Source organism: Cavia porcellus, unplaced genomic scaffold (assembly GCF_034190915.1).
Source record: "Cavia porcellus strain 051 isolate PalLab524CR breed Dunkin Hartley unplaced genomic scaffold, mCavPor4.1 scaffold_2, whole genome shotgun sequence".
NCBI classification, from domain to species: Eukaryota; Metazoa; Chordata; class Mammalia; order Rodentia; family Caviidae; genus Cavia; species Cavia porcellus.
Genome location: NW_026947485.1, coordinates 142,279,346 through 142,306,154, shown reverse-complemented (window position 1 = coordinate 142,306,154; position 26,809 = coordinate 142,279,346).

Here is a 26,809-nt window from a genome sequence, read left to right as displayed (position 1 = left end):
GTTGTCAGACATCCTAAGAGAAAAACCAACAGCAGCAGTATCCTTCTCTCCACGTTGACCACCTCAGTTAACATAATGTGGTGGTGGCCTGAATATTATCTCTCTGTTGGCACTTAACACTGGTTAGTCCGTCCTTTACCTGCTTTATTTTTACAGTGTGTTTTGCCTCTTGTGTTAGGTGAGTCAAAGTTACATCAGAATCTACATACATCTGGACAACCACATAACTGCCATGTCTTACACTGAAAGATATCAATCAGCAGGCAGCACAGAAAGGATAAGAGACCTGCTGGTTGTCAGGAAATGCTAAGCTTTGTGTGAATGTACTAGATACAAAGATGGAAGCAAAGACATGTCAAGATTTTTGATGCTATACAATATATATTTGCACACGAGAAACACCTGTAGAAAACAGAGTGAAAAAAATGTGTGTTTTAGGAACCTAATGTGAAAGGCCAACAAACTATTTTCGTGTCTAACAAAGTACAACCAAGCCACATAACCATGCAGACCTTAGGACGTCCTAGTACTTCCCAGATCAATAACATTAAATGTTACAGTTAAGTCTAACAAAATGAAACTAGACAGAACACATCAATAAACACAAAGAACATGATAATTATCACTCTTACCATATAAAGAACAATAGCAAAACTGTAATTTATCCAAGGGTATTACTATTAGAAAATAAGGCAGAGTCTTAATTTCCTTTCCCATTTTCACAATAAGAGAGTCAATCCAGTGCTCCAGGCACCGTTACATTAAATATTGATAGGGAGGCACTGTATAGTGGGTTTTCCTTCTAAGAAATTAATAAATTCTTAATGAAGAATAGGGAGACAGAGACCAACATGAATGGATAATTCATTCAAATATACTTGACTTTTGTTTTTAGAGTTGTTCTTTTTCCATATTATATAACGAATGAGTCCCTTTGGATTTAATATGTCTGACAGTAAAACATATATGCATAATAAGTATTCCTAGATTCTATATGAACATTCTTGGAAAGCTTTCATTAGGCACAAACAAAAATGAATAAAACCTAGCAGGGAGTTTGCCTTAAAACCTATATTTCACGAGAAGCCAAACAATTAGTAGTACCCACTTATAATAAGAAAAAATATCTTGTTGGCTATGTGACTTCTGCCCCTGTCAACATTCTCTGTGCTCTAGATACAAAGGACAAGTAGAGACTTTAATTTTCTGAGTTAATAAGGCTTTAAGAAGTATGTCTACCTGAGGGCTGCACAAAACCATCCAGATATGGCTGTCAATTCAAGGGTCCAGTTCCATTCATATCAGTCGGAATTCTCATGGACACACAAATATAGAGGTGTAAGAAGAAAACTGGAAATAGGAAAAGATCAAAAACATGGTGCCAATTCTTGAGATTCACATTATCTGGGAGGTAGTCAAAGCATGTACATGTAAACTAGTCAAGATCGATTATATAATGATAATATTTATCAGGAGATAATAATATAATATATTATTTATATAATATTTATTATATAAAGAGATGATGAATAGATGCAGCCAATTAAGGAAGACTTTTTGAGCTTTGAAACTGAAATTTGAAGAAAATGACAGGGTCATCTTTTGAACTCAGTCAGCACACGTCCAGGTGCAGTATCACCGAAAAAGTGTTTCACTCCATATACACAGTGGGAGCTGTCTTTGGCTCAGAAGACAACTGGGAAATATTCTTGGTAAATTAGAAATATATTTTCTAGAACTACCTGTGTGCTTTTACACAAAATCCAGCAGAGCACTGCTCAGGAGATGGCCAGAGGAATGTCCCACATGACTCCAGATGACCCCTCAGCAGACAATTGGCAGCTAGAGGGCAGCCCCGTCTGTCCAATAGAAACATCAGTAGAATAAAATAATTCTCTGATGTATAAAAAGATCACCTGGAGAATGAAACATATTGGAAAATTAGATAACCCATTGAAAATGAAAACATATGCTATATTTAGAGAGGGAATAAATCTTGAGAAATTCCAAAAGGTGTTTTTGAATGAATCACTTCTACCAATATTGAGATTTAAATTAAACTAATTGAAATTAATTAAGTTGCTAGGTAAAATCACATTCACTAAGCTTTCTAAGCATTCCTGTTGATCAGTGCCAAATCTTCTGGATGTATTTGAATGAGAGACATTTTAGTTCATGTCCTGATGCAAATGAATGGATTTGTTTCATGACTCTAGTTTTGTTATGGTGAATGTCTTTATCTTTGATTAAAGATAATATCTAATGGCCTGACAGAAGCTATATTTCAGTTATAGTCATCCATCAATGTTTTTAGTTACGTATATAGCATACATCACTTCATACATATAAGCTCAATACTTAAGTCTCCCATTGGCTGATCCCCCTCAGCCTCTTATTAACATTGGCTAGAGTGTGGTGGTTGAATATGTGACTCTGGAATGGGCTGCTGTGTGCAGATCACCACCCTAACATTTACCATCTGTCTTGTCTTAGGTAACTACAAAAGTCTCAGTCTCTATGACGTCTTATTTACAAAATGAAGTAGACCACACTTCATACATGGTTGTGAACATTAACAATGAAAATTAACAAAAACGAAGTCAAATGCCTGTCCCATAGTTGGCTATTTCCTAGTCATTGTCACCAAAATAAAAATAATTATATAAATGAAATAATTATATTAATAAAATAATAATTAATAAAATATAATAAATAAATAAAATGTAATTAATAAAATATTATATTAACTATTATTAAAAATGAATATGAAAAATAACATTATTGTGTCATGACTACAACTTTTTAATATTATCACTGAATATATTTCTGGTTGCCCTAGTCATGATCATCCAATTCCAGGCGAACTTACAAATAGTACTGTGTCTTCTCTCAGGATTTTGATGATGGGTGATTTAGATTTTGACTTGACTTTTAGTCTAACAGTACCTAGAATGGACTTGGAGACATGGAGGCAAGAGGTTAGTTTTCAGTATAAACTCTGGCTCCCCTTTTGTTTATTTTTTGGTGCCAGGAATCCAAATCAGGGCTTCATGCATGCTATACACATTTGCAACTACTGAGCTACAACCTCAGCCACAACTTCTTTCTCTCCTCTGGTATTTCTGAAGTTCTAATTGTCATATTGGTGGTATTTACAGTTTTGTGAATGATTCTCTCACTAGACTGTATGCTCCAAGAGGAGAAGAATCTTTGCTTTATTCTTGGATGAATTCCAGTTCCCTGGCAGAGTTCTTGCCACATAGTAGAAACGGAGACATTTTTTTGCAGTGAATTGACTTGTCAGAATAAATTGAGTACAACCAGACAGCACACAGTTGTTGCCCTGCTTTGCACTGCATTCATTCAACAAGTTTTAACCAGGATTCCCAAGCTGATGCAGCCCTCAGAGATACCTCATGTGGAGAACATGAGCTCTCTAACCTACATGTGAGAATCAGAGGCGCTCTGCACCTACTGTGTACCTTAATTTTATCTATTATAAAATGCAATACAAATAACTCAGAGGCCTATTAACCAGTTGGAAAAACAGAACAATAATCAAAAAAGGGACAATTTAAATGTAAGACTGTATGTAACCTGTGCTTCAAGAGTGATGGCGAGAGTGATGCCACTGGGGCTTGGATTCACGGCACAGACAATAGCAAAAGAAAGGTTTAAGGTACCCTAGAGTGTTCTCAAAATATCTATGAGACAGACCATGGAGAGGTTGGAAAGAATGATGCAGACTTTAGTGTTGGGAAGGAAATGCTCAGCACAGGTATTGTCTCTTCAAAATATAGACACTGTCTCTCTTTTTCTGGGATTTACTCTATAGATGGTGATAGCATTTAATTAAATAACCACTCAGATAAATGTAAAATTACCTTTCCTTAGGGGCCCTTATATACATCACACATGCTATTAAAAGTGTACTTCTGAGGATTTGACCAATATTAAAGAAGTCTAGGGAAGGTTTCTCTGAAGAACAGAAGAAATAGAAGAGATTGCTTCTTTCTCTCCTTACTATTTCTTGAGGGGACCCAGTGTCTCACTTGGCTTCAATGTCCCCAGCCAGCATAATTTTCTATTACAAAATACCACAGATTGAATAATTCATAGAGAATAGAAATTTGTTTCTCACACTTTGGAGAGGAAGAAATCCAAGAACAATGCACCAGCATTTGCTGTCTGCTCAGGTAATCCTTGCCTTGCTCTCACACAGGGCAAGCTAGCTGAACATGCACAGGACTCTTGATAAGAGCCTTAATCCCATTTATATGAGGAGCCTCAAGGTCTAATCATTTCTGAAAGACCCACCACTTAATATCATCACACTGGCAACATCTGGTTTGGAGAGGATGCATTTGAACCTTACAAACTATGTTTTATTGAGTGAATGACTGAAGAGTTGCAGATTTTTGAAAACTTTATACATTAGCAGAGGGTAAAATCTTAGTTCAAAATAGATTATACTCTAAGCAAGCTCTCCAAGATGTGAAGAAACCCAGCTTGCTCATTATTTTCCCATTTTCCATTCCAGGATCACATTAGAATCTTGGAAAACTAATCTGAAACCCAGGCAAAAAGAGATCAGATTACTTTTGTCTATTTCAGTGGGAAGATACTACCTATTCTTGTTTATGAAGTTCATCAAAGACGCTTGAACTCCTGTGATTTTCTCCTTGTTTTACAAAACATTGGCATATGGGAATAGTTTGTTCAGCAGGTGGGTATGGTGCCACTTCCTGTGCAGATTCTAAAGCTCATCTCCTTTTTGAGTAATGCTATGAGGAACACATTGCATCCTCACACTGTTTTCTGAATCTGAATCAATCATTTTTCCTCCCTTCTATTACTTTCAAACACATTTAGTGCTGCTGTGTTAGGGAAACTAAGCTTTTAGAAGTACCTTGCAAGCACCCGCTGCTTTGGGGTAGATAGTACAAACACCTCCCAAGAAAGAAGAAATCCAAGGGGCTGGGGATGTCATTTAGGGGTAGAGTTTTTGCCTTGCATGCACAAGACCCTGAGTTTCATCCCCAGCACCACAAAAAGATTAAAATAAGAAGAAATCCAAAATGTGGGCCTGCCTCTATGCAACACAGAAGGGGGAAATATTGCATGAAGCAGGGGGAAATCTGTTAATTAATATTTTAAGTGTTTTTCTGCCATGCCTAAGGGATTTTTCTTATAGGCAAGGATGTTTTAGGTTGTCTTTCACGGGTGGGAAAGGGAAGGCATTGTCAGGGAGCCAGTAAGATGGTTCTGCCTACATTCTGGATATAATAAGAAAGCTCTAGGCTGTTACTGATGACAGTAGAGGAGGAAAGCAGGACAGCCATTCGAGGCACGTAAAGAAGACTTTAGTAACTAACAGGACAGAGATCATGAAGAAAAAGGAGTCAAGGCAAAGGGAGATTTTGGATCCCAGTGAGTAGAATTTGACTTGGAGAAATGAGAAGAGGGATCAGGGAACATGATATGAGTGTGCAAGCTGATCTATAGATGGATCTATAGCTGGATGATGAAATTGTGAGGTTGAACCTCTGGGGGAAAACTAAGTGCAAGGGAAGAACATTCGGGGATTTACTGGGAGCAGATGAAAGGTAAAAATGTGAAGATGAATGACAACTCTGAAGGCAAAAGTAGAGAGAGGAAACCAAGACTTGCACCTTAGAATGTAATGGTGTTTGAGCAAACCAGCTAAAATGCAGGAGGCTGTTTCACAGAGACGATCTGTGCACAGCAGGGCCAAGCTGCGGTCAGTGAAACCACGGAGGACACAGGAATGACAATGGCCAGCTTCCTGAAATGGTTAGAAAACAAGTACCAAAGAGCTATTGCAGTGGGCTCCCAGGATCTTTCTGTCCCTGAATGGGAAACGAAACAAGACATCCAGAAAAGCACAGGTGGTGAAGAAAGGAAGCCGTGCTCTTGGAAGTCCATGTTTTTTAAAAAAATCTATCAGTGGAAAGATGGTGAGAAATACAAGGATCACAACAGGATGCTGTAGAATAAAATAAAGCATTGTCCTTAGTCCATGTACTTCAAGTGAATGTCTTTTCTGAGGGGCAGAAGCATCATGTTCTGTAAAGAAAGAGCCAGATTTTTGTAACAGTTTGCTATTCATAGATAGTCATAGTAGAGGTTGTTCATGTATACTACTTGGCCTGGGTTGAGCAGGATTCAGAAAATGATTAAATCTCCATTTTTTTGTGGTTTTATGAAAGAAACATGCTCTGCTCTGGCAGTGTCATCAATGACAGCAGGAGTCTTTATTTTTCTTTTGCCATCAGGTTACTAAACCTGACTGCTCCTGCTGTCAGTTTCACTGCAGAGGGTGCAAGAAACAAAGAGAAGTTAGTAAAGAAATACACTTCAGGGCTGGGGATTTAGCTCAGCGGCATAAGCACCTGCCTTGCAAGCAAGCGGTTGTGAGTTCAATCCCTGGTACCGATAAAAAAAAAAAAAAAAAAAAAAAAAAAAAGTACACGTCAGCCCCATGTAGAGATCTAAATAGATAGGTCTAGATTTGTGCTTTTTATCAGAATTTGAATTGGAAATAAGCAGAGATGCAGCCTTGGAGAACAGTGCCTCTGGTATTGTGACTCACTATTGGAGTATTTCATTAGGAGAGGAAGTACAAGTCCTTCAGCCACTCATCAGGAAATCATGACTGCCTGCTTATTCCACCAAATCCATAGCTGGATAAGTCTGGGGGTGGGAACTTCCACAGTATAATGCATTCCAAGCTTTTCCACTTCAAGTCATGAAAATACACACTTTTAGATGGATTGATAGACATACATACAGAGTGTATATATATAATCTTTTCATAAACATTTACCTGTCAGTGTCTGTAAGTTAGGGTGCCTTTAGATAAAATCTCAACTGAATTAAACTAAACTAAAATGTTCTTTATATGATTTCCCAGAAGAAGATGAACCCCAAGGAGGACTACTTAAATTTATTCCAGAGAAAATGGGGAATAAATGAGAATACCAGGTAGAGTTAGAGGGTTATTTTGATGAACTGATTTCTATATAATATGAAGGAAGATGAAGGCTCATAGGGTTCTGTGTTTTAAAATAAATCACTGCATGGAAGCAGAGGAAATATAACTAAGAATTTTATTCTGTCTGGTTAACACTTTCCTGCCTTTGTAGAAATCAAAATTTCAGAGTGAAAGCACCATTTAGATAGTTCTTCAGTTACTCCACAAAAAGACACCGAAGACCTCCAGGGGCCGGGCACGATGTTAGGCTCAGGGTACCACGGTAAACAAATGCACTTTCTTGCTCTCTGAGCTGAGAGGTTAGTGGAATTGGAGGAAAAGAGTAAGCAAACAATGGCCCTGATGATTGAATAATTATAAACCAGATAAGTGCCTTAAAAGAAAAGAATGGAAACAGATAAAACACAGTAACAAGGGACTCCAGGGCGGGTAAGGTGCAGGTACAGGTACAGGGAAGTCTTCCTAACAATGGGTTATTTTAATTTTGATCTAAAGAACAAACTTGAGTAAAAGCTAACCGAGAAAGGATGTGTGGAGGGAGAGCATTTCAGAGTCCAGGAGAAGCCCACGAAGGTGGGCTTCACATCCCCACTCCCCACCTCCGCCTCGCAACCCCCACAGGGACAAAGCCAGCAGTGCCTTGTTAAAGTCCTGGTCTTTATTCCAAGAACAGCGGGAAGCCATTGAAAGGTTTTAAGCAGGTTGGTGACATGATCAGATTTGTGTTTTGAAAAGAGCACTCCGGCTGCAATGTTGAAAACAAATTGGAAAGGCATTGTCTGAAAGCCAATTGTTTCACTAAGTAAATGTGAAGGGTTGCAGCTGCCACAATCACTATCCTGTGGTCACCTGACCCCCACTCATATTTTTCCGCATCCCTGAGGACATTTGGAAGCTATTTTGGTGGAGGATTAAGAATTTCTTGATCCCAGATTATTATATGTCAACATTTGAGCTAGAGACACAATACCTTTTTGTTTGCTCAAAATTTTGATTGACACAACTAGTCAGTGTTCTTGTCTGTGAGTGTACAAACAAGGCCGAACAGACTTCTGCATTTAAGCTCCGGGCTAAGATGTTTCTGCCTTCCTCCTTCCATCCCTGCGTGGTGTGTGCTCAGTCGCATCCCTGTCTCCCGATCTGCACTGGACTTTTCATGCTTCTCACCTCTTTTCTGACTTCCCTGGCTTTTCATCTCTCCTCGTGGTCAACAGTGTTCCTGCTGTAGTCCCTGGTAAAAGAGGATGGGGAGGAACTGGCAAGAACAGATCAGAGCCCTGAGTACCAGACAGGACTTAAGTCACTGCTGACAAGCTTACAACTTCTATTTTAGAGAGGCCTCACTGTGGGCTGGGCATGGCTGAGCTGCAGACACTTACCTAGCATGCAGAAGGCCTTGGGTTCAAACCCTAGCACTCCAAAACAAACAACAAAAAGAGAAAGGCCTGGTTGCAATGGACCATTTACCAAATTTCAGTGAACCAGAACTTAAACCATGAGCTACTCGTGGTTCTCATCAGAATTCCAAAGTCTTGCCAGACATGGAAGTGCATGTCTATAATTCCAGCACTGGGGAGGCTGAGAGACAGCAGGATTGTTGCAAGTTTGAGACCATCCTGAGCTACAAAGTGAGCTCAAGGCTGGCCTGAACTGGATAGTGTGACCTTGCATCAAAAAGACAGAAAAAAAAAAAAATCTCAATTCTCTGGGCTGAATTGCAGTATAGGATTTGTGATGTTAGCTTCAACTAGCGGTGCATAGAGGCACACAAACCAGGAAAAGCCAGGGAGGGCCAGTGGCCCTCGCCTGGGGAAGTCCCCTTTCACCAGGCCTAGCTCTGGAAAACTTTGTAGAACCTGCCATGCTTTTTTTTTTTTGTATTGGGGATTGAACTCAGGGCCTTGTGTATGCTAAACAAGCATGCTACCCCTAAGCTACATCCCCAGCCCCATGGTATGCTTTTAGAAGGCACCCAAAATCTACCCTCTGCTGTGTCTAAAATTTGTTGAAACATTCCAGGCAAGTGGCCATCCTAGGTGTCACGGCTTTAATTGTTATGTGTTCTTACACTGAGCCGAAGCAGACTTCTCCCCTAAATTAAACTAATTGTCGGGCGGAAGCCACAGAGAAGGCTAACACTTTAAGCCACACGGAAGGCTATACTTTGTTGACCAGAAAACCCTTTGGTATTTTAAGTGTGTCATTCTGTCTGCTAAATCCTCTCCAGGCAGAAAGTCCTTATTTTCTTGCATTGTTCCATTTTTGGTGAGGCTTTGGTGCCCTGTTTTCTTGGCTAAACATTTCTGGACTCGCAGAGAAAAAGTCTGAAAAATTAAGACCTGTGCGACTGACTGATTAAACAGGCTGAGGTTTGTTAACTGTATTCTTCTAGCTATTCTTTTTTATACTTGTGTACAAAATTTGAAACAGATTCTTAGCTTTTCTAATGTAGGAATTAAGAACAGTGCCTTGGGTACTGAAAATCAAATATCTGTAACCCCAGTCCAGGATGGTCTACCAAATGCAATCTACTATAAATTTCAAATGAATGTCCAGTTTAGGGTTATTCTCTCTGCTTCCTCAAGACTCAACTGGTCATAGCACCCCAGAGCTGGTGACAGTCTCTTTTCGCGACTCTTCCTCTTTTTCTCGAAAGCCATTTTTTCCCAGCCACCTTAGGGTTAGACTGGGGGAGAGAAAAATGAGGTGAGAAAGCTCTATTGATGTCTTCTAGGCATAATGGATATGCAAAGCTGATTCTCTTTTATATGGCACTAGTCCACGTTCCTCCAAGATGCCCCACAGAGGACATTTAAACCAGCAGTTTTGTGGAAGCATAGTCTACAGAGGATAAAATTAATATCACCCAGGAACTTATTAGAAACACATATTTTGGACCCCACCTCACTGCTAAGGAATTAGAATCTCCAGGAATCTATGTTTTAAAGACACATTGTAGGTAATTCTAATGCAGGCTAAAGTTTGAGAAGCACTGATTCAAATAGTGGTTCCTCTTTTGGCTGGTCATTTAGGGCCCTGGTCAGGCCCTGGGCCCCTGGGCACATGGGATCCCCAGGCCTGTGTTCTGTGCTGCGCTGAGCCCATCACTGAAGCCAGGATAGCACATGTCCCCTTCAGCCAGTGGCAGTGCAGTGTCCCCACCACATTATCCTTTCTCATTGCTGTGTATCTCAGAGTCTCTGCACCCAGATTTTCCATCTTCATCTTCTGAGAAGAGGCAGATATGTGTTCCTGTGCCCCAGACTCCAGGAGACAAAGTCACGCTCTCAAGGAGCTCTCTTAAAGCCTCTGTCTTGCCTAGAGAAGTAGAGCATGCACCTCTTTTATCTTAGCCCGAGGTGGGTGATGAGCTCATGCTGACAAAACTGGATTTACAGTCTGATAACATGTTCCACAAAAATGAGCTAGCAGTCCCGTTTGGAATATAGGAGGATTTGATACCTCTTGTATTATTCATGACTTTGGGGCCTGTGGCAAAAATCCAAGATAGCAGTTACATTTAAAATCTTGAACGTGGCAACCAAAACTCAATCCAATAAGGCGGCTGTGCTGTGCGCTTCTCACCACGCTCAGTAACCCAGCCACGCCTGCAGTGGGCCCCGCACAGCCTTGCTGCGGGGAGCTATTGTTAGTGCTCTTTCATCATTTGCACTTAAGCTCCTGTTAAGCCAAGTCTCTCCACATTTATTTTTAGCTGGGTCTTTGTGTCAGTTTTAAAATAGATTCGTTTGCTTCTCTTTTATATTTACAACGGTTGTGTGCCACACTTGCCTTTTTGTGTTCATGTATGTCTGAGCTCATGGTAGTTTCTAGATATTGCCTTGTCTAACAGTCAAGCTAGCTACTGAACTCTACTGTACACTTTCCAGTGAAATAATCACTGACCCAGTTTTCCTAGCATTTCCCCCTCTTGTCAATGAGAGTTAAGAAGAGATTACTAATTTCCTGGCTCATACTTTATATGAGAGATGAAATAATCATCGAGGCAAATGAAGAAGAACTGGTCAGACGGTCCGCTGTCTTTGCGTTAAGCAGCCTACAGATGCTCATTGCACATCTGCGCTGCTTACCCTGCTGCCTGGACACCCGCTGCTGCTTGGCGGTTGACTTCCTAACTGGTGCTTCTCCATGAGCCCATGCCAGTGCTTCCTCACTTCTGAAAGTTGAGCCACCGTTTCTCTCTCCCTGTAGGTGACTTCACCTCCATCTGACTAAAAGAATTAATGTCAGACAACATGAGACCCCTCAAATCCACTCCCCTTACCTCAAGTTTTGCCCATAGAGTGACTCATTCTCTTCAGAAGAAGATGTGCTTCTTATGCTGTCATCTTTGTTACCTTTTCTTGCCTCCTTTGGGACTCCCATTTCTTTCCTTCCTACCTTCTCTTTCTTCTCTTTTTCTTCTTTCTTTCAGCCCTGAGGATCAAATACAGAGCCTTCACACTGAGCTCCATCCCCATCCCCAAGCTACATTATTTATTTATTTGGTATTTTGAGACACAAATTACCAACATTGGACTCAAACTTGTAATCCTCCAGCCTCTCAGAGTGCTGAGAGTATAGTCATTGTCAATACACTGGATAGGAATCCCATTTTTTTTACCTCTAAATAAAAATAAGACACATTTGTAAATATTATGTGCCCAAAACAAACTAAAATAAAGAAATCCCTTGGCCTCCAAATTTCCATCATGTTCCTTTCCATCTTTTCTGTTGACCTGTCTCTGCTCCCTTTCTTGGATTCTCCTGAAAACTTCCCATTTAAAGTGAGTCAGTGGCTCCTAATCATAAAATTGAAAAGCCCATTCATATTTTTCATTCTCTGAGAACGCTGGACTAACTTTATATGCCCAACTCCCCCTTAGATGCATAGTAAGTCCTCAATTTACATCAGTCCCAGTGATCATAAGTGTTCCAGCTTGGAAGCTGATTTCTCTGTTCACTGTGTGCTCCCCTCTCAGAATCGTCTTCCTACAGGGAATTCATCTTTGGCTTAAATATCTTAAGTAAGCTGGCCGCAGTCCCTAGTTCCAGCTTCACATCCGATGTTTTCAGACACATCAGCCAAAGTGGATGGCACAAAACAGAACTGTTTCCTCTTTTCTGAGATATTTTCATTCCTTCAAATTTTTTATTAAATTTGTTTTTCCATTTCTAACTTCCTTGTCTCCCAACTTCTTTATGTGATACCATATGACATCATACTTACTCTCGAAGGTGATACCTCTTCTAGAAAGCCCTGCCTGATTCTTTAAAGGAATATGTTTTCTTCCCTCTGAATTTCTAGTCCATTGGCATCCATCATGATATACATTATATAATATACAAATGTGAATAGTTGCTAACTAGAAAATATAACATTTTTCTACAAACAACTATACTCATATCTTTTTTCTTTTCTTTTGGTGCCAGAGATTGAACTCACAGCCTCATGCTTGCCAGACCAGGCGCTATGCCACTGAGCTAAACCCCTGGCCCTATACTCACATCTTTACAACACAGGGGAAACAGTATGAATTGTGCCACCTTTCGTCTGACATCAGTTTAGAAAAACCACCATCTGAAAACCAAGAAACCCTTAATTTTCTTTAAGGTTTTGCCTGTAATTTGTATAACAACAGAAAATATCCCTGTGGACATGCTTAAAATTTCTCCCAGATGCTGTAATTTCAACATTGTATAGCAACATCTTCCTGATACTTAGAGAATAGTCGGATGCCAAAGGAATCTGGAGGATGGGAACTGAAATGATCAGGACTTTTGGAAACAGATCTTTTGTAGAAGTAATTTACACGTGAAGCAAAAGGTGAATGAGGAGGGGAAAGGAGAGGATGGGAAGGAGGAAGTGGAAGGAGAAAGAGGACCTGTAGCTAAAACTACCGCTTAGGAAAGGCAGAAAAGGGTGGCGACTGGTTTCTAGGTAACTAAAACATGTATTGCATGAATGACAGCGAGCAGTTGTTTCGTGTTCCTGCTCAGAGGACGGATGCTTTGAGTTATTGTACTAGACATCCAAAAACATTAAGAAAAGTCTCCAGACTCAAGTTGGTGCAATTGTGAAGTATGACAACGTGTTGACAACAAAAGAGCAGCAGGGCATCTTTTTATCCCCGGGCCAAGTTAGTGGCACCCTGTGTGGAAGGAAGGGTGCCAGAAGAAAGAGGTGCTAAAGAGAGGGCTCGCGTAGGTTTTTGCTGTTCCAGCGAGGTCATACATGTAGAGAAAGAAATGATTCTATGACACAGTGTGCCAGGAAGCTCTTTCAGTAAACATAAGCTAGAGATCTAATCTATATCCAAAGAAAGGACGAAGGTCCCAAAACACAGCTCTGTGATTCGATACATAGTTTTTGAAATCAGACAGTCTGGCTGCTTCTCCAGCATCACCACTGCCCATTTTTGTGACCCTGGATAGGTTAGTAAATTTCTCTAAGAATCAGGTTTCTCATCTTCATAGTGGGGTTATACTTGTGACTTCTTCACAGAGGTTTTGGGAATAGTTATTGAGAGGATGGTGATGAATAAACGTCAACTTTTATGATTTTTATTAGATCTGAAACACCTTCTAGGCACTATATTAAACATTTCCCCAATTATGATCTCCTTCATAGAGAAATCATCCAAGCTCTATATAAAATAGGATCAGATGATGACTTTTCATGAGAGTTATGTTCTTTAATTAAAAATGAAAGCCCTAGGTATCAAAGACCAGCCTGCTGAGCTCGCTTACCTTTCCCAACCATGAGACATTTCCCTGATGTCTGCAGCACGTCTTTGACGTCTGGGACAGAAGACCAATTTGCCTCCACCCCCACGTGGCTCCACCTGTCACTATTATTATGTGATCTTTATAAAATTAAACTGAGAATGTACTAACTCTTTTCATTACGCTTTCATCCAAAGCCATAAAGCTCACTGATATGATGTCTCTTTAACAGATGAATGAATATCAGAAAGAAAACACATATGTTTAATTGCACATCTTCAAAACAGTATTTATATTAACTAATTTGTTCATATAATCTGGGGGTGGGGTGATAGGAAGGAAGAGAGAGAGAGAAAGTAAAAATGATCAAGAGGTGATATATGTATATATACATATATGATGAATGTACTTATTATGTATCACAAACATACACTAATAAAAAAAGGAAAACATTGGACTATAATTACTTCCTACTATCTGAACTTGTGATAGAGTGTTTGTTTGTGGTCCGTGGGTAGGACACAAAGTATGTTTTTCTCTGCATCATTGCTTCTGTCTTCCTCTACCATTTACCTTGGGAAAAAGTCATTTTGTCAAGGTTCCCAGGGTGTGAATCTTCAACTCTTCTGTTTATATCAAGTAAAGAGAATATCATTCTGATCTTGGAAACAGTTATTGTATATCAATACAGGCACCTGGTAAGATTTCAATCCCCCAGTTGAGAGTCAATAAAAAGCACAAAATGCTAAAGTTACCTATGCAGCAATATCCAGTATATATCCTGTGTGTGTGTGTGTGTGTGTGTGTGTGTGTGTGTACTTATTTTTAAAAGAAATTCTGGATTCCTGGTAGCATGGATGATGAGGCATATGCTCAATTCCTAGCAAAACAAAAAGTTCAGTACAAAGTGTTATATATAGCTTAATGCAAAATATATTAATAACTCTCTCTATGCTAATAGTAAAATTTAAAAGTCCAAATTGTAAGGTTGAATTTATATGGCAAGTCAGAAAGAGTCATCATAATTGGAATTTCAGCAACATGTTTGGATGATAGAAAGCAGTGGGGCATGACAATCTTTAGTTTGACTTATACATAAAGATAGCTTAGGACTTGAATGAGACATGCATGATGTATAAAGAAAGCCTTAGACACTATGAAATAGTTTACCACTGTGAAGAGAAAAGGGAAGCTTAAATTACTTTAGCTATAAAACCACACATAATGCAAAAACCAACTGAACCGTCCTTCTCTCCAGATGTCTTCAGGACTTCATAATTGCAGAATTCTGAAGAGTATATGAAGATGATTTCAGGTATTTCTGATACTTTGCTGCAGAAACACTAACAATAATGATAAAACTTTTAAATGATCCTTGAAGGAGCTTAAAATGGATAAACCTATTGCAGTAGGTTCAGTGTAGCATTATTTTATAGCACATGGTTGAACTGTCAGCCTTCTGAAGAAGAAACACTTGAGGTGGAGCCCCAGCAATACCACTTCTTTACTGTCAAAACTTGGAAAAGTCTTTTTCCTCACTACCCACTCTCAATTTCCTTATCTGCAAAGTTAAGATAAAAACAAGACATGACAACATGGGCTTGACATGAGAATTCAAAATGAGATATGAATAAGGTTCACAGGCGAGGGTCAGGGGACTAGAGTAACTGTTCAATAAGGGTCGGTCATGGCATTAATAACGACACAAGTCAAGGTGGTAAAGAAGGGGACTGAGGGAATGAAGAAGAAAAGCAGGTCAACTTGGCATCCTTATTCTTTGTTAAAACAAATTACTCAAAATAAACAGTTGCCTGGTAATGAGGAAATTCTCTCACGTTTTCTAAGAATAAAATATATGATAGAGAAATATTTAGCTGCATTATTTTACCTGTCTTTGTGAAAAAGGATTCATATAAATTAGAATGGAATTGTGTGCTTCAGTCAGGTAGAAAGATGATTATTTCAGCCAGGTGTGGTGGTGCATACCTATAATCCCAGCATTTGGAGGCTGAAGCAGGAGAATTGCTACAGGTTCAAGGCTAGCCTTGGCTACCTGGGAGTGCAGGACTAGCCTGAACTGCATAGCAATATCAAAAAAACCAAAAAAGTAGAAAACAGGATTATTTTATGTAAAATTAAAAGCACACTTTAAATGTGCTATCAAAAAGTTCTTATGGTCAAGGGATTGATAAAGAGAGTTGTTTCTTCACTCTTCCCATTTTGCAGAATTTGTAGAGATGGAATGTGACACATCAAAAAATTAAGGCTGAGTAAGTAGGCTTTTTGAGCTGACCTAAAATTTACACAGAAATGCAAATGACCTCAGATGTTAAGGAAATTTTAAAAGAGAAAAAGTTTGATGTCAATATTCTGTGAGGTTGTAGTAATCAAGACAGTATGGTGGTAGTGAAAAGATTAATAGATCAGTGGAACAGAATAGACTAAAAGACCTCTATCTATGCAGGCATTTGGTTTTTGTCAAAAGTGTAAGATCAGTCCAGTAAGAAAATGAATTATTTCCAAAGGCAATAAATATCAATAAACTGAATATCCAGATGGAAAAAGGTAAACTTGTATCCCTACCTTTCATCTTACACATAAATTATTTTAGAATGACAATATACCTAAACAAACAAGCTAAAACAAACAGGGAAATATATTTATAACCGAGGCTAAGCTAACATTTGTTGCTGTTGTTGTTCTTAGGTTATGCAAAGCTAAACTACCTATCCAAAAAAATAAATCAATAAAACATAGACTTCATCAAAGGGAAATCTTCTACCAAATGTTGCTGCTGGTGAGATGAATAAGCAAACTGCAGACTGAAGATATTGCCAAAAATCTACCAAGCAAAAGATTCAGTAACTTGAATTTAAATAGCTCAGTAATGGGGCTGGGGATTTAGCTCAGTGGCTTAAGTGCCTGCCTGGCAAAAGCGAGGTCATGAGTTTGATCCCTGGCACCAAAAATAAATAAATAAATAGCTCGATAAAAAAGAGGGCAAAAGATTTGAACAGACACTACAAAAGAACACATATAGTGGCCAATGACTAAAAGAAGTGACTGACATCATTAGTTACCAGAGGAACACAAATCAAAGCCACAGTGAAAAACCATTACAGGGACCAGGTATTTAGCTCAGTGGCATAAGCACCTGTATTGCAAGCATACAGTCATGAGTTCAGTCACCAGTATAAAAAAAAAAAAATTACATACCCATGGGGTGCTAAAATTAAAAAGACCAACAACACCAAAAATTGGCAAGGATGTGGCATGATTAGAATTCCCAAACATTATTTGTATGGTAAAAAGTAATACAACCCAGCAGAGGTATGACCTACATTATGGCTGAAAAATTCTACTCATAGGTACTTACTATGAGAAAATTAAAACACAGATCCACAAAAATTTCTACTGTAAGTCTGAGGGCACTTGCCGTGTATTCTGCAACCCTCTCAACTGAATCCCCAGCACTGAAAAAAAATACTTGGTGTTCACAGCAAATTTATTCCTAATAGGTAAAAACCAGAAAGAACGCATTAGTAAGACAGTATAAAAATTAACACTGCTGTACTCACTACTGAAATACTCCTCAGTATTAAAATGAGACATAAGTGATTACATATAGCAATGTGGCTGGATTTCAAAAACAATGCTAAGTGAAAGAATCACAGAATTTCTTCTAGAACAGGCAGAAAGTACTTTGTGATAGAAATGTCTGAAGAGCAGGTGACTGAGAGCAAAAATTGACTGGGGAAGAAAATGAGTGAACTTTTGAGTACTGGTCATGTTCTTTATCTAGATAGATACGTGTGACTTATGCAAGTGTATATATTGTCAGCTTTAAAAAATATTTGTGCACTTTTTATTACATGTAAGTTTTAACGAAAAGATGAAAACAACTCTGTAAACAAATATTGAATCCTAGTTTATGATACGTGTGCTGAAATGTTTGTGGAGAAGTGTACCAATGTTTGAAACTGGCTACAATCACATTAAACATTAAAATAAATTGATAGCTGTATAGAGAGATGAGTAGATGAACTATTACGTATATTGGTCAGCTTTTTGTTGCTGGAACGATATACTTGACACCTGTAATTTAAGTGAGGAAGGATTTACCTTCATGTGTGGTTTCAGAAGTCCCAATCTACAACTGGCTGATTCCAAAGAAGAAACAGCACAGCAGAAGGGCGTAGAAGAGGAAAGTTGCTCAACTCATGGTTGCAGGGAACAAGAAAAATGTCAAAGAGAATGGGGCTTGGGGTCAGATACAGTCACCAAGGTCCCGCCTCAGGACCTGCTTTCTCCAACTAGGTGCAACTCCCCAAAGCCCATTCAGCTACAAATTCATCAGGGAATTTACTCTCACAATCCAGTCACCTTTGCAGAAGTTTTTTATGTGGTCAAATTGACAGTCAGAATTAAATGGCACATTTTGTGCAAGTACAGTAAAATGTTAATTATATAAACTAAATAGATGATGCATGTACGGGTGCTCACTATAAAATTCTTTCAATTTTTCTTTATTTTTGAATATTTTCACAATAAAATTATGGAAAAGAAGTTAAGACTGAAGTAGTAGCCAAAAACCAAAAAAATAGTTTGGGTCTTGCCTGAGTACAGAGCGGGAACTGCGGAGGGCAGTGCCACCACCAACTCTACAGTTTAGAATGAACAGGGTCAGCTGTAAGCATGGGAAGGAACCAGTAATCTCAGGCAAGGAACCATTCCTGTTGTCCCTGTAGGTCATCTTGTTGTTCCCTGAGCAAGGGAAAATGTAGAAAACTGCAGTAGGTGATGGTTAAGTATTAGGGAAGAAAACAAAGGCATCCACCATGTCTTCCAGGTTTCCAGTGGTGCTCACTAGTGAGTGACAGTGACAATTTCAAAGAGTAGGCAGAGGAGATGAAGCAACAGACAGACTGACAGAAGACTGGGGGGAGGGCGGGAAAAGATGGTTCACCAACATAGAAGAGGCTGAATTTCAAGTTTACCGCAATTCCTTGAAATGAAGATATTTAGGTGGCATTGGCACTGTGGTCTAGAACTCAGACAAGAGAGCCAGTTTGACTGGTGCAAGTAACTTTTGTCAAAGCTGCTGAGGTAAGAAGAGGGTAGCTGGGACATTTTTCATGAAGGTGACTCCAACAGAACTTGAAAGAGTAAAAAGGAGTTAAAAGCAGAAGGCAAAGTACGAGAGGTCAGAAGCTTTGAGGGTGTTCAGGAAACTTCAGGCAATGGCGTATGGGTTCTAGATTGGGAACTGCAGTATGGCATTTGCACCAAACATGACACTGTTGGAACACAGTCCTGGCTAAGGAAAGGACAGCCACTGTAATTCTCCCCGATACAAGCTACTGCTTACCAGCTTAATGTGCACCAGAACCAGTGGAGGCTGTTAAACCACAGATTGCTGGTCCTTCTTGAAGAGTTTCTGGTACAACAGATGGACAGATAAGATATTTAATTGAATCTGGGTGGGGCTTTGTAATTAGAATTTTTAATAAGATCCCAGATGATGCTAATTCTGCTGGTCTGGGAGACAGAGGCTAAGAACCACTGAAGGAGATGACAAGGGGGTATTATGTTAGCCCAGAATCAGCTTCTCGGACAGCCCTCCTTTGTCAGAAGATGCTGCTTTTACTATGGATAACGCAGTTCCCATGCACAGTACTTACATCCTCCTCACATTCATGGTGAGACTGTGGAGGTCTTGGGGTTGTTTTTTGTACCATGAAGCGGGGAAGAGCAAAGTTGACATGTTGACAAGGTGAATGGGAATTCAGTGCCCAAGTGTCTCTGAGATTCTTGCAGAAGAGCTGGGCTGTGCCTCTGCCAACAAGATGAACACAGCAGGCGACACTGAGGACCGGAGGATGGATAAAGTCTGGAGAGAGGATAGAGAGGCTTCTTGACAAAGGCCATGATAAGAAGGATATTGAATTTGTTGATAACAGATCAAAATCCAGAGAGGCATTTACAGCAGCTAAAAAAGTTAGCACTGGCTGAATTACACACAACACTAGGGGCAGGGCCAAACTGAAATGTGTTTGTAAGACACATAGGAGTTTTAGAAGATATCCAACTCAAACTGAACCACCGGAGAAATGAAGTGATCTAATTCTAGGACCTTTACAGAGGCATGATCACCATCATACAAGGCTCCTAGAACCTATCGTGTCCCTCAGCCAAAATAGATTTGGTTTACCATGAACATATTTACAAAAGGGAGCCTGATCTCATACAATCTATTCTCTGACAGGAAAAAGAAAACGATACTAATCCATAAGAAGAGACAACTCAAGGGGATGTGATATTTACACAACATCTAAAGGTCTTTCCTGTGAAAGGGGATTAAACAAGTGTGGATAATATAAATACCATCTATGGGTGGATGTTATAAGCAATAAATTTCATAAGAAATAATCTGAAAATTTTCTAAGGAATATAGCACAAAAACTAAAAATACAGAGTTAAGAGCAAGGATGTATAGGTTTGAATATCAACCCTGTGGTGACCTTAAAAAAGTTATTTACTCTCTTGGTACCACCTAATCAGTACAATGGCACTAAGCAAAATATCTTCTAATAATAGTACTATGAAATTAAATGATTTAGTGGTGCTAAAGTAATTAGAACATTGCCCGGTATATACCAAACAGACGATAAATACCAAAAATTGTAGTTGCAGTTACTATCTGTGTCAATGTTGTTGATGATAGAAAGAGAGCTTAAGAGATGAGTGTGCACTCTCCAAGTAATGGTCCTAGCCAAGGGCTGCAGACCCCAAGCAGGAGGTCATGTATGAGAGAGAACAATGTAAGAAGGTGATGGTGCAGACAGATGGTTTCCAGCTGGTGGCTGCAAACCCCTTGTGGGCTGGAGGTGGATATAGGATCTCAAAACAACCACAAAAAGATTTATTCTCACAATTTCTTTTTCCGCGTGTAGCAGCATCATGACTTCTCCTCTGTTCTAAAATAGAATATTTTTGTTTTAGCAAATCTTAATATTTTTGTAATCAATAGTTTTAAAACTATTCATATATGATACATAAACTAGTAAAAAAAAGCAAGAGAAAAAGTGACCATTTTGAATTATGATTGTGTTTTAGGAACATATATTCTTTTTTTTTTTTAATCGGTACTGGGATCGAAGTCACAACCGCCTGCTTGCAAGGCAGGTGCTTATGCCACTGAGCTAAATCCCCAGCCCTTGGAACATATATTCTTTTATTTAATATTTATTAAGTGTGTTATGTCAGGCACTGTGCTAGGGCATTTGGGGATATTTATGCTCACGTTAATAATCTTGGGCTGGGAGAAATAGTTCAGTGGTCTCACAAGCATAAGACACCAGCACAACAAATATAAAATAGAACAGAATAGAATAAAATAAAATAAGCAATAGTCACTGTAGTCACTGCTTTGTGTGTATGTGTGTGTGTGTGTGTCTTTTTGAGACAGAATCTTGCTATGTAGCTCAGGCCGGCCTTGAACTCACTCTGTAGCCCAGGCTGGCCTCGAACTCGTAATAATCCTCCTGCCTCAGCCTCCAGAGTCCTGGGATTACAGGGGTAAGCCACCATGCCAGGCCAATAGTCACTGCTTTTAAGGATTTCACTACTTTGACAATTGCTCAGAAATAAAATACAAAAGATTAAGAAGTACTAAACTATGAATCTCAGAGAAGTTTTGCAGTACTGAGAGTCTACAATTCTATAATTCTTGATATAGTTTCAACAACAGCCCTATAGTCAAATATAACACAGAAAAGAATACCCCTTCTCACAGAAAAGAAAGAAAATGAGTAAATATAACCCAGTAGCCTAGAATCAGCCTTGAGATTTTGTAGGTATTTGAGTTAAAGACATTGAAGGCCACTATATTTTTCAAAAGTATAGAGTGTGAGAGTAAGAAAGAGCAATCTCTACTTGATAAAGAAGAGAAATGATTAGAAAGAAAAGAGTAGTTCTTTAAAATAAAATATAATGTAGGAGATAAAAAATCTCCCTGAGTATGATTATAGACATTGAATTATTAAATGTATACATTAAATTCAGATGGGATGAGGCAGATCAACAGAAGACCACAAAATAGATTACTGAGAACCTTTATATAAGCCACATAGCTTAGTTTAGAAGCTGGGTGAAACACTATGTTTCTACAAATAAATTTCACAAAGGGTATGATTCAAAACCAGTAAGTTAAAAGATGCAATTTGAACAAAAGTTTAAGGTAAAACAAAACTTTCTGTTACAATCACTTTTAATACAACATTGATGGAAAATAAAATCTTCCAGGAAGACATTACGTAGCACTTAAGACATGTAAGTATTTCAAATCTCCAAAGCCAGATGGTATTCATTCAGAGGTCCCAAGAGGACTCAGATGTGAATGGCCATAGTATTGGTCGGGACATACAATACAGCCTCGATGTTACATTATTACCTAAACATCAGGCTCTGCTGGGAGCTTTTCTTTGAATAAAGGTTTGAGAATTGAGTCCCCGGATCTATTAGTCCAGAGGAATTATTTTGGGAAATTAGAAAGTTCTTCTCTTCTCAGGAGATACAACAAATTTTTAAAAGTCTGAGCCTCTTGAATTCTAAAACACTTGTTTCAAAGACTAATTGAATCAATATGCAGCCATAGTCTTAATATATTCTGAAATAAAAAATAAAATCAATATTCAATTTAAATTGTTTCTGGGGAAAAACAACTAAATAGGATGACAACTAATCCAGCATTACTTGTTAAAAGTGATTTGTATTTTTTTAGTTTTTCCAAATTTCCTACAATTACTATGTATTATGCCTGTAATTAAGAAAGTTGAATGAAACAACACACTGTAATATAGCAACGTTAATGCACTTAATAAAAAATTTTATTTTAAAGAGTGTAATTAATTGTGGTGACTCTTTATTCAAAAAGATTTAGGACAGCCAAGTACAATAAGAGTTAAGGCAGCCACTCTAAGTTAGGACTCCAAATAGAAAATGCAAGATGGATGACCCAATATATGGTACGAAATTGAACAATCTAGCATTGTTTTATTCTGCAATACAGAAAAATTATTAGAGACTTTATTGAGCTATTCAAACCCTCAGTGAAATCTGGGCAACTCCATATTTTAACCTATACGTGTGAAGGAGGAAAAGAGGGCACTGTCTGAAATTAATAGCCAGGAAAATTAGCAAAACAAAAAGAATGAATATTTCACCCTATTTAGAGCTAAATATGAAGTATGATGTCAAAGATTATAGTAGGAAAATGAAAAGCAATAGGGTGTTATTTGATCACGACAAAGGAGGTACACATATGCCTTGCTCAGTAAAATCACACACACATTGATACTTGTATTATGGTGACACTGGCTGACTTGGAATTATCAGGTATTGAGTGCTAATAAAAGAAGCCAGTTGGTGACAGGACCAAGATTTGATTGTCTTGGGAAATATTTAGTTTTCTTGCAAGATATTTCCTTAGGAGAATCTTTTAGTCCTTGGCAGGAAGGTCAACACATTCTCCAAGAATCCAAAAGCTGTGTGTAAAATAACTTCTACTGCGCGTAAGATAACATCTGTCTCCAGGTCAAAGAGATGAAATACTGTGTTGCAAGACATGGGTTCCTTTCTGTTCTCATTGGATCAAGATAAGGCTTCAAGCGACTGCTGCACCAATCACATATTCCAAAGATTATCCACGGCCTTACAGCAATCAACAGCCTGAGGGCAGAACCTCTTTCCATGTAACAGAAATGCTTCATTTTAACTGATAGCTGACATCCTGTCTTAAAAAGCTATTAGCACTTTGGAAACTCCCAACAGTTAGTCTAATGTCCTTACCAGAATTAAGGATTACTATTTTATTGTGTTCATGCCATTAGTACATCAATTTTCTATTAATCTGCTGATCATATATGAACTTAGGCTGTGTGTACATATTTAAAATTTGTATAAGTTGTTTCTATAAAAAGCATTATCCTATGACAATTGTAATAGAATTAAAATGACTAAGCAGCCCTACCCATTAAAAAAACCTTCCTTTGCAAATCTGACTTCTGAAAAACACACATTCTCTTTGTAGTGTTCAAGCAAGTAGCCTTGAGCTGGAAGCACGAGCAAAGGTCAAATGAGAGTGGAAATCTTGCATAAATCAGATATGTTGCATTTGCACCAAAACGTTTCTTTCACACGTGCCTGTCTCAACAGTCAGCCTATATTTACAGCCTACTTTTTACTTGGAGTAAAAATTAGAGTTGGAAATTGTAAATAGAGGGGGGAAAGATAATCTAGCACACTGTTTTGTCACTGTCAACCCAGTGGTTTTCATAAGCGAATCTCGCTTATTTTGAGAATGACATTATTACATTTTAATGTTGATAGCACAGAGTGGAGCAAGCCCGCCTCCACCAAAGGGCAGAAAAAGACACCAAATGACCCAGGGAAGGACAGAAGGTAACCTGTTTGTGATTAAACTCCGAAAAAGATAAATCGAGTTATGATAGTACCAGAGTGGGAGGGAAATAGGCACACACTGAGAGCTTGGTCATATTTCTTGAGCCTTTTTATTCCTCCTGCCTATCCTGATGACTCTGTGTTTGATGATTGCTCTTTTAGAGCAGGGTACAAACTTTCTTCAATGCGGTCATTAAAGCCGAGAGAAGGCAAGGATCCTGTTTAGTGATATCAATATGCACTTCTGTTTATCTTTGCACTCAGGAACAGAAAAAAGGCAAGGGGAGTTTACCGTGGCTTCAACATCTGTCAATATCTAGGCAGAAATTTTCAGCAGCTGAAGTCAATCAGTTTCTGGAAAGTGCTAAGCAACCATACCAAGTGCTCCCAACTAACATTACTTCTGAATGTGCATGACCAGGCATATTTCAATACGGTCTGCCAGGCAGTGTTAGTAATGCGAGCAATATGCAGCTCACTTTACTTGCTGACTGGCTTAAAAAGAGAAAATTAAATACATTTCTCATAAGGATATTTTGTGGAATTTTTCCACATCATTAAATAAAATGTAGCCCTGGTTTAAAGGCATTTCCTGAGAGAAAACATTTCTTAACCTAAACTAACTGAACTATGGGAAATAGTCTGCCTGTGTACACCATAACATTTTTTTCCTGATTACACAAAACGAGTCTCTGATCATCCCAAAAGCTTACCCATATCATTGAATTGTTTCAGAGCTATCTGCCAAAAAAATGGACTGCAGAATTTTAAAGCAGTTCTTGGGAAATGGGTGGCTAATCAATGTTCTTCTCATCGGTACAAATGAGTGGATGGTGCTGGAGATAACATCGCTGAAATAATTAAGAAAAATAATGACAGGCTTTCTTCAGCTAGGAACACACGTCCTTCACAGCTTCCGCATAACAAGCTGTAACACTGCTTCCTTATTTCGAGAGTAAGGAAGATAGTTCAAATAACAGAGGGAAAGAAGAAAATGCTATAAAGAGGCACAGAATTTAACTGAAGCCTTTTTAAAAAATTGTTTGTTTTGTTTTGCTCTTGTTTTAGAACTGGAGGTGGACCCCAGGGCCTTGCCTAGGCTGGATGAGGTCTCGACCACTAGGCTGCACTGCAGGTCCCGAACCCTCTCTTATTTGCCTTTGGCATTCGTGCTTTCACCTTTTTCCCAAAAAAGGAATTGCATTTCCCTAGTGACAGTTTAAATCCATTCAGAATCAGGTTTTGCAACACCCATTTAATTATCTGATATTCCCAGCGAGCTGAATTACCACTCTTAACTTCATAAATCTGTGGCTCCTGCCTATGGAGTGAGGTACTACACAGTTATGTTTTTTTTTTTTTTATTTTCTACTGGAACAGTCACATGAGATATCCTTATTTTTCACAGACTCTCTCGGTCTCTTTGTCTAAGTCAGAGATTTTCTATTAAAAAAGAAAGAAAAAAATTATTCTTACAAGAAGATACACACATCTTCTGCTAATCCCAGGGGCCCTCTAGGCAATCTGAAAGTCAACATCGGATGGAGGGGTAATGCTTTTTGTTTTGTTTCAATCTGAACTTTCACAGTTGTTCAAATTGAATCAAGAAGCAAGACTTTCACACTAAGCGGTGAGCTAAAATAAAATGGGGAGACACTGTTTTACAAGGCTGTGTAGGGGATCTACTGAGTATACCCTGAGAGAAAAATAAAGACAGGGTAACATTTCCACCAGAGGTTATAGCTACACAGCAATCCACAAAGCGATGTGTAGGAAGACAATGTTCATACCTCCCACGGCATAACCCCTGCTATTATAATATGTCTTGGTGAAATATTCTAGCACTGAGGTTTCAGAGTGAGATGCCCTCAGCAATAAAAACAAAATCAGCTTCCAAGAAGCTTAGTGAATCTTGTCTCCACCCAGCAGCACTGACACACTTGCATGCATGTACACACATGCGTCTACATGCAGACACACACAGAGTAGGACAAGGGTGCTGTGTCTAATGAGAAACACCAAAAAATGTTCTCTTTGGGGCACTGGATCAAATTCCCAGTCTACTAACTAGGTTAGGACTGTGTCCCTGCTCTGGGCATTGCCTTGTGGCAGAGAATAACCTCCTGCTCCATTCCTATTCCCTGAAAAAATAAAACCTTCAAGAAGAAAGAATGTCCTATTGTTGGAGCAGACTTATTCCTCCAGCTCCTCAAAGAGGGGGTATTTTTGGCATCTGGGAAGAGATTGTGTCCAGAGGGGCTTCTTAGTTTTACAGCTGGGTCCACTCAAACTAGTCCAACAAGCCAGCATTACATAGGGGAGCCCAGCCAACACAGGCACTTCAATCATGCTCAATTCACTTGGGTTCTGGTAAATGAAATAAAATCCCAAAGCTTGGCTTTTTATTTTTCTTAGGGCAAAGTCCATTTAGAATTGATATAATCGCTTGCTATGGTTACGTATGCCACATTTATTTTTAAATAGTTCCACATCCCAAGAGCTCCTGATTTCCATCCACAGGGCAGGTAGGAAGACTGCAAGAAAATAATTTTCAACACAGTCTATATTTTATCAGCCTCAAAAAAAAAATAAATAAAAAACACATCT